The sequence below is a fragment of the Pongo abelii genome, chromosome 5 (assembly GCF_028885655.2).
Source record: "Pongo abelii isolate AG06213 chromosome 5, NHGRI_mPonAbe1-v2.0_pri, whole genome shotgun sequence".
NCBI classification, from domain to species: domain Eukaryota; kingdom Metazoa; phylum Chordata; class Mammalia; order Primates; family Hominidae; genus Pongo; species Pongo abelii.
Genome location: NC_071990.2, coordinates 24052805 through 24071913, shown reverse-complemented (window position 1 = coordinate 24071913; position 19109 = coordinate 24052805). Strand labels below are relative to the sequence as shown.

At 37.3% G+C, this 19109-nt stretch overlaps 1 pseudogene; it reads right to left on the bottom strand.

Moving 5' to 3' along the window:
* Nucleotides 1–1308: 1308 nt before the first annotated feature.
* On the bottom strand, nt 1309–3822 carry LOC100453316 (heterogeneous nuclear ribonucleoprotein A1-like; annotated as a pseudogene).
* Between the last annotated feature and the right edge of the window lie 15287 nt (nt 3823–19109).

Sequence of the window (19109 nt, the reverse complement as noted above, 5' to 3'; positions counted from 1 at the left end):
TTCCTTTATCATTACAGAAAAGCATTCTATTTATGTATGTGTTCTTCCCTCTCATGTGTGATGAATTTGTGATGAGAAAGAAGCTCCCATTGCCCAGTTTGTGTAAACATATAGGAGAATGACCATGGATTTTTAAAACCCTCATTTTGCAAGAATATTAACAGAGTTATCATTCTCGGTCATTCCTCTGGAAAATGTCATTTAAAAAATCCACACACAATATGATGGTGTCCTGAGATAAAAAATTGAACTGAGGCTCTTGATTCAGAATTAAGACCAATTTAGGAAAAGCCGTGAAGTGGATAGAATTTTTCTTTGGGGAGATGCTCTGCTCTTGGGGCACATGACAGTGCCCCGTTCACTTGGGCTAATTTGCCTCCTCTGAAATATCTCAGGCTCCTGAATTTTTCCTTTCCCCTTGTTGCTCCCATGAATACTTGTCCATCTTGTTGTCCATTCCCTCGGCACTGTTTCAAGGAGGCAGCCATTTAAACTGAGAACTTATGCTGATGGAATTCAGATGCAAGGAGGCTCATAAGGAGCCACTCCTTCATTTTATTTATTTATTTATTTTCAAGAGAATTAAATCGTTTATTTATTACACATGATAATGGACGCTACACAAGCTTCATTCCCATCTGTAATTTTACCTGGTACCATTATTCAATTTAGATATATTGCATAGAATGTGCCAACAATCATTTTTATAACCAATAATTCCATGATTTTGCTTGGGTAGTCCCTTTTAATGGTGAACTTCAGGTCACAATAGTAACTATCAATTCAACTACACCAAGGTTTCTGAAGGCAATGGCTTCTCCACCCAAGCAGATTGTATATAAATTCCAAATAGAATCTGGCATCACCCTAAAGGAATTCTAATTTCACACTGTTGGGGGAAATTTTCCAAGATGGCTTCAGATTAGACTAACTTTACACAGCATATTAAAAAAAAAGACATTTATTCAGTGATCAGATTCAGCGATGATTCAGCGATCAGACTATTACATTTAGCAATCAACAGCATGGGTGCAAAAAAAAATCTACATTAAAACCCTTTGTTGGAATGCTTTACATTTTTCATAGAACAGAAACCAAAATAATCTGTTGTACAAGTAGTCACAAATACAGTCCTCGAATTTTTTGCCCATATACATGAGTATTTGTCTAAAACTTGTCTTCTTTGTAGCAGCTAGGCCCTGCCACCACTGTGCTTGGCTGAGTTCACAAATCTGTTGTAACCTGTAGCTTCCCTGTCACTTCTCTTGCTCTCCTGTCCTGCTAAGCTTTGTTTCCTAATTAAAATCTTCAGCCACCACCATAGCTACTGCTGCTACTGGAACTGCCATAGCCACCTTGGTTTTGTGGTTTGGCAAAGTATTGGCCTCCACCACCATAGGGGCCAGAGTTTCTGCCTCCAAAGTTTCCTCCCTTCATGGGTCCAAGATTTAAAGACTGATTGTTGTAATTGCCAAAATCATTGTAGCTTCCACCACCTCCAAAATTGCTTCCATCATTACCAAATCCATTATAGCCATCCCCACTGCCATCATATCCACCACCACCACGGCTGCCACCAAAGGCCCCACGACCACGGAGGTTTCCTCCATGACCAAAGTTGTCATTCCCACTGAAACCACTTCTAAGACCACCAGCAAAGTTTCCAGAACCACTTCGACCTCTTTGGCTGGATGAAGCACTAACCATCTCTTGCTTTGACAGGGCTTTCCTAACTTCACAGCTGTGGCCATTCACAGTGTGGTATTTCTGAACGACAATCCTATCCATGGAGTCATGGTCCCCAAAGGTTACAAAGGCAAAGCCCCTTTTCTTGCCACTGCTTCAGTCAGTCATGATTTCAATCACTTCAATTTTTCCATACTGTTCAAAACAATCTCTTAGGTGATCATTTTATAGAAGAGAAATTGATTTCAATAGAAGTTAATGTGTGCAAGATTTCACTACTACATAGAGAAAGCCTCGGAGCTGGAGCCTCGGTCTAGCCTATGTTCTCACAGCATCTTTAATTTTTCTGAATTGCCAGTGGCTGCTAATCCCCTTCTCAAGGACATTTACATTTTAAGAAGGGCAATTCCGGAGAACACATTCATAGACAATGAAGAAATAATGACTGGAATGGCAGTAACATCAGAGACATCAAGAAGCTGATATGGGTGTTCTTTTAGGAAAGAAAAGAGGTTTTGGAGTACAGGCTTTTGGAGGCCTTCAAATCCATACTGCTTGGTGACTGTAAGATCTTCCTGACCCACCGCTGGCTGCAGGTAGAAGCTTCCTAGGCCTTGCCATTTGTCCTCAAGAAGCACCTTGGGACCAGTTTGCTCATCCTTCTTTTGATTAGAAATGACAATCTCTTACCTTACTCTCCAGACAATTAAAATTGAATAAGGCAACATTTTCTTTCTAAATTTCCATTGCTCCTCAAAGTCTTGTTAACTAAAATACTTGTTCTTTGGAGAAAATTTGAAAATTACATAAGAGTTGAAAGAAAAAACAAAAAGACATCACCCACATACCTGTCAAAGCAAATCACCATGGCTAGGCACGGTGGCTCATGCCTGTAATCCCAACACTTTGAGAAGCGGAGGCAGAAGGATTGCTTGAAGCCAGAAGTTCAAGACCAGCCTGGGCAACATAATGAGACTCCATCTCTACAAAAAATTTTAAAACTAGTCAGGCTTGGAAGCATGTGCCTAGAGTCTCAGCTACCTGGGGGGCTGAGGCAGGAGGCTGAGCCCAGGAATTTGAGGCTGCAGTGAGGTATGATTGTGCCACTGCACTCCAGCTTTGGTTATAGAATGAGGCCCTATTTAAAATAAAATAAAATAAAATAAAATAGATAAACAGGTGGTGCTGGAGCAATTGAACATTCATGAACCAAAAAAAAAAAAAAAAAAAGAAAAAGCCAATAATAACCAGTAACTAACCGTATTTTGCCTTTTTAAAATTACTTTTGCAAGTTAAAGACTAATAGTAATATTTTTCTTTCTTTTTCTTTTTTTGACAACTTTTTTGAATATAAAAGTAACATATGCCCATTGAAGAAAAACTGAAGAAAGCAGAGATGTATCAAGAAGAAAATATATCATTAATAAGCTTGCACCTAGCACTAGCCTGAGTGACCTGTTTCTTTCTAATCTCTTAACAAAAAATTTGTATTTCCCCATTTCACTTCTTCATCATCAGTTAACCAGCATAAAGCTAGAAGGAGTTATTAATGTCTTTCACTAGGCTGAGATGAAAACCTTTCAATCAGTTGTTAAATCTGTTTCAATTTGAGGCAAGGCTGGATACAGGCGAGCTCTCTTTCAAAAGGGGACTTCTGCCCAGACTTTCTCCTGTAATAGTTCCTATTTAAAGCCTGTGACAGAATATTCTGAACATGGCAAGGGTGTGTTCTAAAATGTCAAGAATAATTGTAGCTTCTTTCAGCTGGGTCTCTTTTTGTCCTTTTCAGAATGCCTAGAGATGTGGCAAGCAGAGTCTGTGGTCATAGGTGGGACACTTGGTGACATATAACCTGAGGGGCTCTCTTATAGAAATGATGCTCATGGCTTGAGTGCACTCCAAGGACCCAAGCCAATTACCGCTCACCATTTCTGATCCTGGAACACCAATGGCTTAAGTGCTCCTTCCTTTTTTTTTGCCTGCATGTCTTCCTTCTGAGGGACAAAGTGCAGTCTGAGAACACAGCATCTCTAATGGGGCAGCCTGATCACTCTTTTTGAAATGTACCTTCTGCACATTTATGCTCTCAAACTGGGGTACACTTGTTTTTCTAATGGAATCATCTGCAATCTTCATTTCCCGCTCATGGCAGCTCACAGGGGATGCTCTCTCAGAACTCAGTGGCAATTGCTTTGTTTACTCTTTGGCACTGATTTTTACTGAAGGAAATAATAAAGCTTAAGACATGTGGGCATTGTCCCTACACCTGCATGGTCTCTATGGAAAATCATATATCCTCCATGTATTTTCCCTACCTTCTTAAATTTCCAAAGAGTACATTGCAGTGGAGAGGAATCTCTATTTTCTCTCCACTCAGTACCATAGGGAATTTTGCAAAATTTAACCCAACTCAGTGACAATCAAAACTCCCATTCACCTTCTGCAGATAGCTTGCTGGCATCAGCTTTCAGGCCACAGAAATGAACAGATGCTCATTCAGACATCAGCAGACTCCTGAGTGGCCACAGCCAGATGTGTCTCTCTTGGATGGAATGTCATATGCTTTCACCTTGTTTCCATGTTAGTGGCAGGAGTGAGCCCTCTCTGAATCATGCTAGGATAATAATAACCTGTCCCAAGTGTTCTGAACAGGGAGTACTTGGACTCAGTTGGGACAATCCGTCATTTTCAAAAAGTGTATCATTTCCGATCATTCCCCTGACAGCCCCACCTCCTCCACTAAGTTGACTTTCCCTCTTCTCTGGTGAAGAATTAAAAAATACTACGGTCAAGTGTCAGTGATGGATAAAGTGAAGGGCAACGATTTCTGACATTTGCTGCTGGGATCACCAGACAAGTGACTTAGTCTAGGCCAATGCTAAATATTCTCTTCTTGCTAAGAAAGGAGTGATGGGTCCCAGTACATTTGACATGTACGAGCTTTGACACACATCTCTTCTCCCCAAGAGCCAGTGACATGAGCAGCCCTGGTTTTGGATGGTCGATTCTCGACGGATCTTGCATTTCACTCTTGGTATGCTTTCTACTAACTTTTATTTATTAATTTATTTATGTCTCTTGTCTGTCTCTCCATCTATTTTAAAATCTACCATTGGATTTATATAAATTCACCCAAAGAATTAAAGTATAGTGAACATGTAGGCGTGATCTGAGTGCTTTGTAAAATTGCCTTCTTGTTAAATGAAGTCAGACAGGAGCCTTCATTTCTTGTTTCACAGAACTGTACATTCATCACTCATCCCCTGGCTTCCCTAACTCTTTAATGAAACAGATGATGCCTGTAAAATTTGTCAAGAGGAATGAAACTGACTTCGGTGAGCTGCTCCCTGTCACCTGTGGCCTAGGTTGGATTGGAGACAGGGTGTCCCTGGGTGAGTAAAACCAGCTCCTGGCTTTGCTCATGAGTACTTAATATAATTTTATTTTGTATTTTCGAAACATGATTCTCTGCCATAAATAAAATATCAGCCATGTTAATTTCTTCTGGTTTATTTCAGTTGTGTATTAAATTGTAAATCTCTCTTTTCAGAAATACAACGAGGGGGGCAGGTAGAGGGTCCAACACATGCCTGGATGTGTTGTTAGCATATTGACAAGTGTCTGAGGGCCTAGAAACAAAGTGATATTTAGGAGCAAATAGAGCTAGCCAGTAAAGTGAGCAGTAGCTTGGTGGTTCTGATCAATCTGAAATGGACAATCTGATCAAAGGGATAATCTGCTTAATGCAGATGCTGAATTGTTTTTTTCCCTTGGTGACAGCAGATACATAGTCCTTCTCAATGGAATGGGGAAATATTTGCCCTGGTGATTTAGATAATTGTATCCACTATTCAGTTTCACCTTCCCTGGGACAGTACGTAAGATATTCACCCCCTTTGTAAAACATAAAGTCTAAGTATTGGAAATTCTCATCTGTGTGACTAATCCAGGAATATTTCAAAAGAAAATCCGTTGACCATTATTATTAAGGGTCCTGATATAAGGCATTTTTTATCCTTATTTATAGCAGAAATTAGCATTCCAAAGCTCATGTTTTGTTAATATGATAGCTTTATTGTTATGTAATTCACATACTTTACAATTCAACATTTAAAATGTACAATTCAATGGCTTTTAGTAAATTTGCTGAATTAGGCAATAATTATCACAGTCAATTGTAGAGCATTTTCAACATCCTAAAAAGAAACCCCCTACCCAAGTTATTCCCTGTTCTCCCCACATTGCTTCTACCCCTGAAGCACCTGCTCCTGGCTCTGAGCCCCTGGCAACACTAATTTACTTTCTGTGTCTGTGGATTTACCTAATCTGAACATTTCATATGTGGTTGATTCTTGAGCAATGTGGAGGTTATGGGTGTCAATCTCCTATGCAGTTGAAAATCTGTATATAACTTTTGACTCACTCAAAACTTAAGTGCTAATAACCTACTGTTGACCAGAAGCTCTACTGATAACATAAACATATTTGTATGTTATATTATTGTATAATATATTCTTACAATAAAGCAAGCTAGCAAAAAGAAAATGTTATTAAGATAAAGAAGAGAAAATATCATTACTGTTCATTAGGTGGAAGTGAATCATCAGAAAGGTCTTCATCCACATTGTCTTCACCTTGAGTAGGCTGAGGAGGAGGAGAAGATGAGAGGTTGGTCTTGCTGTCTCAGGGGTGGCAGAGGTGGAGGCGGGGGAAGGGGAAGCAGGAGGGACAGGTACATTTGGTGTAACTTTTATTGAAAATAACCTGTCTATGAGTTGAAACCTGTGTTGGTCAGCTGTAAATGGAATCATATAGTATGTGCTCTTTTGTTACTGACTTCTTTCACAAAGCATAATGTTTTCAAGGTTCACCTATGTTTAGCATGTATATATACCCTTTATTTAGCCATCACTAGATAATCTTGATTATTTACATTAAATTTTTAGTTTCACACTGATATGGTTTGGCTGTATCCCTACCCAAATCTCATCTTGAATTGTAACTCCCACAATTCCTATGTGTCATGGTAGGAACCCAGTGGGAGGTAATTGAACCATGGGGGCAGGTGTTTCCTGGGTTGTTCTCGTGATAGTGAATAAGTCTCATGAGATCTGATGGTTTTAAAAAATGGTAGTTGCCCTGCACAAGCTCTCTCTTTGCCTGCCACCATCCATGTAAGACGTGACTTGCTCCTCCTTGCCTTCTGCCATGTTGTGAGGCCTCCCCAGACATGTGAAACTGTAGGTCCATTAAACCTCTTTTTCTTCACAGTCTTGGGTATCAGCAGCATGAACACAGACTAATACACACACAGTCTCACATAAATAATCCTGACTATATTATTCTTCTCTAATTTTTTTTACTTTTTTAATTTTGAAAACATTATTTCTTTTGAAAGATTAAAAACAATATTTTAAAAAATATCAGAATTATACTAGCATTACCCTTAAATATTTACTTAATACAAAAAATATTAATTTCTAAATATTTTTTAGATTTATTCACCCATTGTCTTTTTTAAAACATTGCTATATATTCCTTTTATTTTATTTTAATTTTCAAAATTATTTTTTGTTTTGTTTCAGTAGTTTTTGGGGAACAGGTGGTTTTTGGTTATATGGATAACTATATATAGTTTAAACCATATTAGTTTAGTTAGGTCCTATCTATTTATTTTTGTTTTTTTTGCATTTGCTTTTGGGTTTTTGGACATGAATTCTTTGCCTAAGCCAACATCTAGAAGAGTTTTTTTGATGTTGTCTTCTAGACTTGTTATAGTTTTAGGTCTTAGATTTAATTCTTTAGTCCATCTTGAGTTGATTTTTATATAAGGTGAGAGATGAGGATCCAGTTTCATTCTTCTCCATGTGGCTTGCCAATTATTGCAGGGTCAATTGTTGAATAGGGTGTCCTTTCCCCACTTCATACTTTTGTTTGCTTTGTTTGCTTAGTGGTGATTTCTGAGATTTTGGTGCACCTGTCACCCAAGTGGTGTACATGGTACTCAAAGTGTAGTCCTTTATTTCTCACCCCCCTCCCACCCTTTCCCCCACATCTCCAAAGTCCATTATATCATTCCTAGGCCTTTGCATCCTCATACCTTAGCTTCCACTTATAAGTTAGAGCATATGATATTTGTTTTTCCATTTCTGAATTACTTCACTTAGAACGATGGTCTCCAGTTCCATCCAGGTTGCTGTAAATGCCATTATTTCATTCGTTTTTATGGCTGAATAGTATTCCATGGTGTATGTGTGTATGTGTGTGTGTGTGTGTGTGTGTGTGTGTGTATGTATATATATGCTATGTATGTAATATATATATTTGCAATATATATTTCGCAAATATATATTGCAAATTGTGCTGCTATAAACATGCATGTGCAGTGTCATCTTTATATAATGACTTCTTTTCCTCTGGGTAGATACCCAGTACTGGGATTGCTGGATCAAATGGTAGTTACACTTTTAGTTCTTTAAGAAATATCCATATTGTTTTCTATAGTGGTTGTACTAGTTTACATTCCCACCAGCAGTGGAATAGTGTTCCCTTTTCACCACATCTTTGCCAACATCTATTATTTTTGCATTTTTTTATTTTTTATTTTTTAACTTTAATTTTATTTTTTTTGAGATGGCGTCTTACTCTGTCACCCAGGCAGGAGTGCAGTGGTGCGATCTTGGCTCACTATTTTTGCATTTTTAAATCATGGCCGTTCTTGCAGGAGTAAGGTGGTATCTCATTGTGGTTTTAATTTGCATTTTTCTGATAATTACTGATGTTGAGCATTTTTTAAATATGATTCTGGGCCATTTGTATATCTTCTTTTGAGAATTGTCTATTCATGTCCTTTGCCCACTTTTTGATGGGATTGTTTTTTGCTTGCTGATTTGTTTGAGTTCCTTATGGATTCTGGATATGAGATCTTTGTGAGACACATAATTTATGAGTATTTTTTTCCCACTCTGTGGGTCACCTATTTACTCTGCTGATTATTTCTTTTGCTCTGCAGAAACTTTTTAGTTTAATTAGGTCCCATCTATTTATTTTTGGTTTTGTCGCATTTGCTTTTGGGTTTTTGGACATGAATTCTTTGCCTAAGCCAACATCTAGAAGAATTTTTTTTGATATTGTCTTCTAGACTTTTTATAGTTTTAGGTCTTAGATTTTATTCTTTGGTCCATCTTGGATCCAGTTTCATTCTTTTCCATGTGGCTTGCCAGTTATCCCAGGGTCAATTGTTGAATAGGGTGTCCTTTCCCCACTTCATACTTTTCTTGCTGTGTCGAAGATAGTTGGCTGTAAGTATTTGGCTTTACTTCTGGGTTCTCTATTCTGTTCCATTGGTCTACATGCCTATTTTTATACCAGTACCATGCTGTTTTGGTAACTATAGCCTTGTGGTACAATTTGAAGTCAGGTAATGTGATTCCTCCAGATTTCTTCCTTTCGCTTAGTCTTGCTTTGGCTATGTGGGCTGTTTTTTGGTTCCATGTGAATTTTAGGATTGTTTTTTCTAGTTTTGTGAAGAATGATGATGATATTTTGGTAGGAATTGCATTTGCATTGAATCTGTAGATTACTTTTGGCACTATGGCCATTTTCACAATATTGATTCTACCCATCCATGAGCATGAGATGTGTTTCTATTTGTTTGTGTCATCTATGATTTCCTTCTGCAATGTTTTGTAGTTTTTCCTGTAGAGATCTCCACTTCCTTGGTTATGTGTATTCCTAAGTATTTTATTTATTTATTTATTTATTTATTTATTTATTTATTTATTTATTTATTTATTTCACAGTTGTTGTAAAAGTGATTGAATTCTTGATTTGACTCCCAGCTTGGTCAATGTTGATGTATAGCAGTGCTACTAATTTGCATACATTGATTTTGTGTCCTAAAACCTTATGGAATTCATTTATCAGATCTAGGAGCTTTTTGGATGAGTCTTTAGAGCTTTCTAGGTATATGATCATATCATTAATGAACTGCAACAGTTTGACTTCCTCTTTACTAATCTGGATACCCTTTAATTCTTTCTCTTGTCTGATTACTCTGGCAAGTATATTCTTTTTAAATCTGAAGTTTGAATTAGAAACATTTAACTTCTCAGCAGAGTGTTTATATGCTTTGGTTACTTCAAGAACTTCACTGGTTTAGGTAAAACTTAGTAGTTTCCCAAATTTGGAGAGGTTATCCCAGCAGAACAGACTCCCCAAACAATTTATAGCCTACTCATCTAAAAGTTTGTGGAGGCTTTTGTTTTCTATAAGAAGTAAATAAAAAGATGTATACCAAAATTATAGTTTGGAGATTAGAATAATTTCCTTTTCTAGTGGCATATTTTTCTTTTTGTGCCTTCTCTGATGTTCACTTCTGGTTAATACAATGACCATTGGTATACAGAAGCCATGGTAATTGTAACCACACACTTCAGACTTCACAGAAAGACCAAAGCTGTTTGAAGGTACTGACTTCCTGGTCCACTTGTCAAATTTTAGAAGACTATATGTTACATTCAACAGTGCAATTAAATGACTACAAAGAACAAATGGCCAACACACTGAAGCTGAAATTTCATGCAAACAAATCCAATCTATTTATCCTTATTTGCATCTGCTTTTATTTGAGTCCTTTCCAGGCATCTTTTTGAACAAACAGTGAATAAGTGGGAAGAGAGGAGAATAAACACCCTCCAATCAGATCCATACCTGACTATAGCTAAGTCTAATATTAGACCTGTAAAGATCAGGCCAATTAAAATGAAAATCATAGAAATGGAATAGAAAATTCTGATTATGAAACCAGGTGAGCTCAAAAAGGCTTTCTTTAACGTTATTACAGGATGTAGAACTGTAATTAAAATGAGAAGCCAATGTAATAGGTCCAGTACTTAATTATGTTAGCACTGGATAAGTAATTAATAGGAAAATATGCACACTGTGCATGTTGTCTTGTGTGTGATGATTTGTGGGACCATCTAATTCATGGTGAACCAAAGAGTTCATGGATCCACAGAAGGCTAAATTGTATTGCTTGGTATAAAATCTAACTGGGCAGTTTAAAATTTATGACTGCCAGCACAATATGCTTCTAGGAAATGAAAGTGGTGTGTATTGTTACACAAAGATTGTTTTATAAGATACCTGGTGTATCCTCCATATGTAGAGTGACTTTCTTTCCTATGTTTTCTTTTTTACTTCAATATAGAATAGAGAGAATAAATACGTTATTGTAATTTTTTGAGCTCTACAATAAACATTTAGGTTTAGCATAGATTAAGAAGTAAAAAGTGTGTCTCTATTTCCTTCAGTTCTGCTCTGATCTTAGTTGTTTCTTGCCTTCTGCTAGCTTTTGAATGTGTTTGCTCTTTCTTCTCTGGTTCTTTTAATTGTGATGTGAGGGTGTCAATTTTATATCTTTCCTGCTTTCTCTTGTGGGCATTTAGTGCTATAAATTTCCCTCTACACGCTGCGTTGAATGTATCCCAGAGATTCTGGTATGTTGTGTGTTTGTTCTCGTTGGTTTCAAAGAACATCTTTATTTCTGCCTTCATTTCGTTATGTACCCAGTAGTCATTCAGGAGCAGGTTGTTCAGTTTCCATGTAGTTGAGTGGTTTTGAGTGAGTTTCTTAATCCTGAGTTCTAGTTTGATTGCACTGTGGTCTGAGAGACAGTTTGTTATAATTTCTGTTCTTTTACATTTGCTGAGGAGTGCTTTACTCCCAACTATGTGGTCAATTTTGGAATAGGTGTGGTGTGGTGCTGAAAAGAATGTATATTCTATTGATTTGTGGTGGAGAATTCTGTAGATGTCTATTAGGTCCGCTTAGTGCAGAGCCATGTTCAATTCTTGGATATCCTTGTTAATCTTCTGTCTCGTTGATCTGTCTAATGTTGACAGTGGGGTGTTAAAGTCTCCCATTATTATTGTGTGGGAGTCTAAGTCTCTTTGTAGGTCTTTAAGGACTTGCTTTATGAATCTGGCTAGCCATACGTACAAAGCTGAAACTGGATCCCTTCCTTACACCTTATACAAAAATCAATTCAAGATGGATTAAAGACTTGAATGTTAGACCTAAAACCATAAAAACCCTAGAAGAAAACCTAGGCAATACCATTCAGGACATAGGCATGGGCAAGGACTTCATGTCTAAAACACCAAAAGCAATGGCAACAAAAGCCAAAATTGACAAATGGGATCTAATTAAACTAAAGAGCTTCTGCACAGCAGAAGAAATTACCATCAGGGTGAACAGGCAACCTACAAATTGGGAGAAAATTTTCGCAATCTACTCTTCTGACAAAGGGCTGATATCCATAATCTACAATGAACTCAAATTTACAAGAAAAAAACAAACAACCCCATCAAAAAGTGGGCAAAGGATATGAACAGACACTTCTCGAAAGAAGACATTTATGCAGCCAAAAGACACATGAAAAAATGCTCATCATCACTGGCCATCAGAGAAATGCAAATCAAAACCACAATGAGATACCATCTCACACCAGTTAGAATGGCAATCATTAAAAAGTCAGGAAACAACAGGTGCTGGAGAGGGTGTGGAGAAATAGGAACACTTTTACACTGTTGGTGGGACTGTAAACTAGTTCAAGCCTTGTGGAAGTCAGTGTGGCGATTCCTCAGGGATCTAGAACTAGAAATTCCATTTGATCCAGCCATCCCATTACTGGGTATATACCCAAAGGATTATAAATCATGCTGCTATAAAGACACATGCACACATATGTTTATTGCGGCATTATTCACAATAGCAAAGACTTGGAACCAACCTACATGTCCAACAGCGATAGACTGGATTAAGAAAATGTGGCACATATACACCGTGGAATACTATGCAGCCATAAAAAATGATGAGTTCATGTCCTTTGTAGGGACATAGATGGATGAAGCTGGAAACCATCATTCTCAGCAAACTATCACAGGACAAAAAAACCAAACACCGCATGTTCTCACTCATAGATGGGAATTGAACAATGAGAACACATGGACACAGGAAGGGGAACATCACACACTGGGGCTTGTTGTGGGGTGGGGGGAGAGGGGAGGGATAGCATTAGGAGATATACCTAATGCTAAATGATGAGTTACTGGGTGCAGCACACCAACATGGCACATGTATACATATGTAACTAACCGGCACGTTGTGTACATGTACCCTAAAACTTAAAGTATAAAAAAAAAAGTAAAAAGTGAATGAATAGCATTTTTGGTACGAAATCTTTAAAATGTCAATTTATTCATTTGGGAACCAAAGAACTTTTATAATAGAAAGAATGTTTTCCCCTATATTCTTATCATATCAAAGGCTTTTGATATTAGGAAATATAGTTTTTTATTGTCTTCTTGGTTACTAGAAAGGTGATATAATTGGAATCTTGAACTAGATAGGAATGTTGATTGGGGGTTTGATTTTCATGCATGTTTTATTTTGTTATACATCAGTAACCATTGCAAAAATATTCCCTGGCAGTAAGAGCATTAAATCTCAAGGAGCATAAGATGCAATTTGTGTCAACTGCCTCACTCTGGATGCTGTGCTAAGACAACATTGCCCTAAGTGCTTTGAGCAATCATCCTTAACTGAAAGGCTATGCTAACCACGCTGTAAAATGAGTTGGTTCAAAATGAACAAGCTAGAATAAGAGATGATTTAGTTCCATGATCCACTTGGAACCTGGGGTATATTCAAAATCACCTATGGACTGTTGGATGTTATTAGAAGCATGAAGCTTACTAGGTTAAACCTGCAATCATATTTTCACAAATAAGCCTGCTGGGAGTGAGTGGCCATTAGCGGCTCAGTGATGCTACAAATGGCTTTTCAGTTGCGAGTCACTTCCTGTGCCATTTCCAAAATAGTGTAAAAAGGTATAAAGAGCAGGAAGCGAGGGGCTACTTTTATCTTCTTTAAAAGGTATTATATGAAAGACAGAGTTTGCTTTGAAGCATCTCTAGTCTGTGGGCCTCCTGAGAGGACAGGGGTTGCCTTTCTCCTCTCTTCATAACTGCAAGGGCAGCCTTCTGGAATTCACTAGTGATTGAACTGTTATTTGTTTCCTGTACTTCTTTTTTTAAAAAAACTTATATTCTGAGTCTGTCATCTATTTTTGAGTGTCCTTTCTTTATCTATATTGTATTAGGTACTAATGGGGTTGGGGAAAACTAAAAAAAAAAAAAAAAAAAAAGAAGTCATGGTCACTGACCTCAGGAGGCTTATGATGTGTTTCTCTTAGTCAAGAAAAACTGAGATCAAATGGTTTCAAATGATACTGATTTTTTTGGAACCTACTGTGTAGTTGTTTACCCAGAACTCTAGTCAGTGTGGAGGACAGCTTGGGAATCCAGAGTCTGCAATCAAGGTGAAATAAAAGACAGAACCTGCTTCCTCCCTTTCTGTCATCTGCTACCATAGGTTTTGGTTGATTCTATGACAATAATACTTTTTGTCATAATGCTTACACTGTAATAGGTGTGAACAGATTAATCAGAAACACCTCTAGAGCTATGGCAGATTGATGTTTCTTGAAGTTACACAGGAAATGTTAAAGTTTTTGTGTTCTGCCAAATTATGGTGGTGGTGATGGGAGAATTAATTTTCATGTTGGATGCCAGTAAAGAGGGATATTCTTTTTTTGGATGATATATGCCTTTCCTTTAATTTGTGTATTCATAAATGTTTATTGTGCACCTAATACTACCTGATGAACTAGATGAGACAGTTCCTTTGCATGGAGCTTATGTTCTGAATATGCAGAACATGATTGATAAAAAAGAACATGGATATAAAATTAGAGAGAAACCACTTTCAGTTGAACAGCAGGTAGCCTACTTTGCATAGCATGTGGGAAAGAATAAATCTCTATATACATCAATCAATATTGTCTTGGTATGGAAGAGAAAAGTAGTCTCGACAAAAATTCTAGTCACATATTATAAAAGTTAAAACTTCAACCAACAAAGAGAACCTCCGTGTTTTACTCCTGTGAACAAACATTGTGGGTTCTTTCTGTATCTGCAATGTTTTCACTCCTTAAGATAACACTGTGGAACTTTAGAGATGCATACCATTTATTGGATACAGACTGCAACCTCTTTCAAATATATGTTATCAGTAGCCTTTTCAAATAGCCTTTATAGAGCTTGATCACTATGACTACACAATCTCATTTCTCAGGCTGACTACAAAGCAATTTTTAGTGGGGAGGGCTTGAGTTATACTTATGTATAAAAGAAATCTTGCTATTTTGATACAGCAAGGGAGTGGGTCCCAGCCTCTGGCTCATAGCCATCTGCTCCTTCTCACCTGCAATGTGGTTCTTTTTTTTTTTTTTTGAGACTTGAGTCTCGCTCTATTGCCTAGGCTGGAGTGCAGTGGTACCATCTCAGCTCGCCGCAACCTCTGCCTCCCAGGTTCAAGTGATTCTCCTGCCTCAGTCTCCTGAGTAGCTGGTATTACAGGCACCCACCACCATGCCCAGCTAATTTTTGTATTTTTAGTAGAGATGGAGTTTCACCATGTTGGCCAGGCTGGTCTTGAACTCCTGACCTCAAGCCATCCGCCTGCCTTGGCCTCTCAAAGTGCTGGGATTAGAGGTGTGAGCCACCATGCCTGGCTGCAATGTGGTTCTTATACATAAAAAGCCTTATTTTAAAATCCCGTGTCTGTGGTCAGTCTCTGTTCTCACAAAGTGAACTCTAAACTATTACACTAGCAAATAAGACAGACTGTCAGATATAAAGGGCCCAAATCAAGTGATGAAAACACAACGTAAGACTGACATAGCACAGAAGAAGATGAGAAGGTCCTGCAAGAAGAGAATGGAAAATGGATTGCATCAGAGGCCATTCCTTTAAGTAAATGGGCTGTGAATACCTACCAAATCCAGCTGTAAAGCATATTCAGACTGTGCTCTACAACAGTGCTTGAGATATTTCTAAAGTAAAATGAATATAAAAGATCTGTCTTTCTCAATGGACACTTTTATTCATAAAATCTCCAGTAAAGGATCTCTTCAGGTATTGTAGCTACTCTGATTAGAGATAACTGTACCTTGTCTAGTGTCTCTAATGGACCCACCAGCTGAGCCACATCAATTACAGAACCATGTCATGAAAAGTTATCCTGAGTAAGCTGCAGAAATCATTATTACCACTGTATTGAAAGGGTGGTGACAACAATCATTTGCAGTTCTTTATGAAAGCCTTGCTCCTTTTAATTTTATTTTCTTCCCCAAACAGTATCTACACATGTATCAGTGATAAATTCTGAGCCTTGTTCAAATCAACCAGCACTGGTCTTCAACATGATAGAGTAGCAGAGGCTGGGCAAAAGTGACTTATTCCAATTATTGTTTTGTTAGCTGATGCCAATTTCTATAAATTATTTTGATCATGGCATATGTATTACTGCATACCAGGGTAAACTGGAAGGGATTTGATGTTTAATGGGGGTTTGATTAAGAAACATCATTATGCTTCCTTTATATCATATTTTATTATGGAATAGAAACAAAATCACAGTTATTGAATTTGGATAAAATTTCCCAAATTGAATTTGCATATAATTTCCACTCAAAATTTTTAATGATACATTTGAGCTTGCTTATGTGAACATTACCATTTCATATCAGGTTCTATATTTGAAATGGCTAATGAAACTACTGACTGAGACTCTTTAATAATAATCTTTTTCAATTCTTAAGAGTTATCATGTATGAGAATTTTTTTTTGCACAAGTAGGTGATATAAAATTTAAAGCCCCTCTTACAGTCATTCAAAAATGTATAACGTTCAACATTATATGTTGAGTCCAAAATTCTTCCTATTTCATTAATAAATATAATGATGAAATTTCTTGTGATAATGTGAATGGATTGTGAATTTTATCACAGTATTTTTATATCAAGTTTCTCAAAATAAAGATCAAACTTAATTTGCAGAAAACCCATGTGATTGTTAAAGCAGTCACTTTAGAGCTGGCTTGGATGTCACTAAAAGGTCATATCCATTGCAAAAGGATAGATATGATTAGTATATGTGAACACAGAGATTTGGGGCTCCTTCCTGGACCTGCAGGGATAGCCTGCCTTTATTTCCCACTTACCTAAGCCACATTTTCTGACCCTCAAGAACCTAGAAAGTTAACTCCTTCAATGCTCCCTGTCCACAGTGGGAGCAGTGTGATCTCAGCTGGCTGCCAAACTGCGTGTTCACATAGTCATCTTGGCCAGTGGTATCGTTTAAATGATGGAGTCCCTTCCAAAAATTATGTTAAAGCTTAATCCCTGATGCAACGGTATTAGGAGATGTGGCCTTTAGCTGGTGATTAAATCGTTAGGGCTCTGCCCTCATTAATGGAATTACCACCCTTCAAAAAGTGTGAGATTGAAGGGAGCACCTTCTCTGTCCCTTAAGCCATTTGAGGACACAGCATCCCTTCTCTCTGGAAGATGCAGCAATAGGCCCCATCTTCAAAGCAGAGTGCAGCCCTCCACTAATATCATCTTGCCAGAGCCTTGATCTTGGGCTTCCCAGCCTCCAGAATCATGAGAGAGAAATTTTTGTTTGTTATAAATTTCCCAGTTTCATATATTTTTGTCACAGTAGTACAAATAGACTAAGTCAGCCAGAATCAGAACATTGTGGAGCGAGCAGCACGTGTTAGATGCCCTTATTGTGAGTGCTGGCTATGGGCACCAGCTTAGCACCATCAGATGCCCCTATCCTCAGGATGTCTTCTGAGCAGCCCCAGGCAAGACCTCCCACTGCTGCAGAAGTTTGGTCTAGGGGCTCCCACAACTCATGCCCTGGTTGTTCACCTTGAGAGCTGAATCAGTAGCCCCCATTTAGCTGTAATCTTTCCAAGTCCACGATTAGGATGGCACTTGAAATACTCTGCTCTGAGCGGGGATTTTCCAGTGTTTAAAATCGTGACCTACAGACCTCCTCAGGACCTACCTCCCCACTGATGTATACATCTGAAATAAAAGTTTTAGACCCTATGCTTACTCATATTTTCAATTCTATTCTCTTCTATTTCAAATTGTAAAATGCTAGTTGTGATACACTAAATCAGTTTTACAATCTGAAATCTAAAGGGTCATAATCTGGAATTTTAAAAATACACACTAAACAAATAGCGAAAAGTGGATTTTATCTCATGTAATAACTTGGATGGATCTCAGACATCTCAGAGTAGAAGGGATATTTTCCAAAATAGTGGCTATAATAGAGCCATGGCTGATTTTTATTGCTTTTCTTTCAGATTTTCAGTATTTTTCCACACCTTCTAACATAAATATTTGGTTATTTAACAATCAGTGCACTTTATACAGTATGTCAATTAATTTTCTTGTCTCTGTTCAGTGAGTTTAAACTTTATTTCTGATTTTTTTTCTCTCTTGAAAATTCTTCAAGTGTTAGCTAATTCCATGAAAATTACTTTTTTTTCCATTAAATGCTTTAATATTTATTCACTTGTTTTTATTCCAATGATATAAAATTGAATTTACAGGGAAAATTACCTTTCAGCTACAAAACAGGACTTATCTCAACAAAGGCCAAATGTGAGCTGACGGTTGTTATGCTCATTCTACTGGATGGCTTTCCAGCGCAGAGCAGTGTGGAAGAAATTAAATCCATGTGCCATTAAAAGTAGAAATCTTTCATCTTTAGGAAGTAAAACAAATGATCCATTTGGAGCAAGTTATTTTTAAATCTACAGTGACTTTGCCAAATAAGCTGCCCTCACAGAATACTTGCCGAGTAGGACATCATAGTTAATGAAGCATTTTGGTTATTCCTTAATATTGAAAAAATGGCTACTCCATTGCCAGCTTGAAAATTTTTCTGTTTTTCTTTCTGATTTGGAGAAGCTAAATTTGAATTTCTCATAGTCAACATTCATAATCAATTATTATATAAAATAATTATGACCTAAAACATGTATACTAATGGTGGCAATTGTGAAAAACAAGTACAAATGAAAAGAAAAATGACCAGGAGGGACATTTATCAAAATAACGACTGCAGAAGAGTCATGGTGATTTTTATTCTTTTTCTTTGGTCTATCCAGTGTTTTCCACCCCTCCTACCATAAACATTTAGTTATTTAATAATCCGAAGCAATTATCAAAAGACTAAAATAAATTCAGCTTCTGACAAGTTTTGAACAATAATTTGCTTATTCTTTTGACGATATATAATAAAAATCACCACAACTATAGCATGAGATAATACCTTACAAATATCTTTGAAAAAGCTCAAAAGATTTTATTTCTTTGCCTTTAAGTTGCACGCAATATGTAGTTTGAAACTAAGAGAAAGGTGCACTGTTATTTCAATATGTGTAAGCATTTCCAGCTGTCCATGGACTCTTCACAGTAATTGGACCAATAA